The following is a 1,631-nucleotide window of genomic DNA, read 5'->3' as shown; positions in this document are numbered from 1 at the left end:
AGGATTGGAGGATCTTCAAGTTCTCTTGCATCCCGGCGTGAGAGTTGCTCAGCAGTGCAATGTCATCCGCAAAGGCCAATGCGGTACAGTTAAACATCCTGTCCCCGTACGGCATTGTAATGCCTGGCCTGTCTGCTCCAGGGTACTGATCAGAGGGTCTATTGCGATGTTAAATAACAAAGGTGTGAAAGCGGATCGCCCTGTTTAACGCCTCGCTCGATCTTAATCTGTTCCGTGGGTTTGCCTTTGCCCTCAATCACCGTGGTGTTATTAGTGTAGAGGTCGCGGATCAAATCCACGAAGGCAACTCGGTAATTTCATCCTTTTTAGCGAGCTGATCAGCAATTTGTGGCCGACAGAGTCGAACGCTTGGCCAGATCGACAAAGACAACGGCCAGCTCCTTTCTGTTCTTTTTCGATCCTTTAATGATATTCTGGAGGATGGCAATATTTTCGTTACACCCGGGTGTGGCTGCCAGGAACCCTTTCTGTCTTGGGTTGATTTGCACAGCCTTGCTCAACCTCTTTGCCAGGATCTTGGTGAACGACGGAGGAGGAGCATTGGCCCGATTGTAATGGGGCGCCAGTTGTCGAGGTTTTTAAGTCGATCTTGATCCTCACACTTTGGGGATTAGTACCGTCCGGCTCTTTTTCATCGTCTCTGGGACCGCTTGGGTTTTTAACCACAGGTTGAAGAGGCGAGGTATACGTGAGGCATCTGCCTCTTGAATGGCTTCTAGGTCTTTCAGCTTTTTGCCATCGGCCCTGGTGCACTGTGTTTGTCTATTCCACTCAGGGCTTCCTCTACCTCTTCTTCCCTTATCGGTCCCAGCAATACGGTTTCATCAACAGGTCCAGCATAGCCAGCAAATTTCCTTAAGTCCGCCTTATTATTAGGCACGGACAATTTCTCACGAAACTTTTTCTCAAGTTCTTCTCGTGAGATGGGGCACTTAGATGTATCAGGTGCACCATTATTTTTCTGGCTAGCTGGCGCCTGTTGGTTTGGTATAGCTTTTGGGTGTCTTTAAACACCGCTTTTTTGGTGGCAAACCGTTTCCTCGCACCATTGTTGTTACCCTTCTTTTCGGCCTTTCTTTTACACTCTTTTTGCTTCTGCGGGAGTGTCCCCCAGCATGTCCACCGTTTATTTCGTCTGTAATACAGTCTACCAGCCCTCGAGCTTGAGCCATACAGAGTGGATCATTGGCTTTTTTCAACAATTCCTCGGCCTGTCTGATTTGTTCATCAACTTCCCTGTGTTTCGGAAGTTTGGCCGGAATTTTATATGGAAATTGTTTGCTCTACTGGAATATCCGTGCCATTCTCTTCTCTTTGTATGGGCTCTTGCTCCTCTCTTTCTACCGTCTGAGGGCTTGTCGGGGCAGCGGCTTTGGCTAGCCGCTTTTGCTGGAGCAACCTGCGTTTGTCTGAGATCTGCTTAGAAGTCTTCGATGTTAGGACTTTCGCATCTCGACATTGATAAACCTTGCGCCCGCTAGGTTTATTTCTAATTGTTCCAGAGGGTTTCCTCCTCTCGGACCACACCCCTTTCCTTCTCTTTGCGGAAGGCTTATTAGCATCGATGCGTTTATTATTCCTTAATTGGGGGTGCATATGTCTTTCGTGTT

Source organism: Hemiscyllium ocellatum, unplaced genomic scaffold (assembly GCF_020745735.1).
Source record: "Hemiscyllium ocellatum isolate sHemOce1 unplaced genomic scaffold, sHemOce1.pat.X.cur. scaffold_3157_pat_ctg1, whole genome shotgun sequence".
Classification (NCBI taxonomy): domain Eukaryota; kingdom Metazoa; phylum Chordata; class Chondrichthyes; order Orectolobiformes; family Hemiscylliidae; genus Hemiscyllium; species Hemiscyllium ocellatum.
This window is presented reverse-complemented; position numbering follows the sequence as displayed.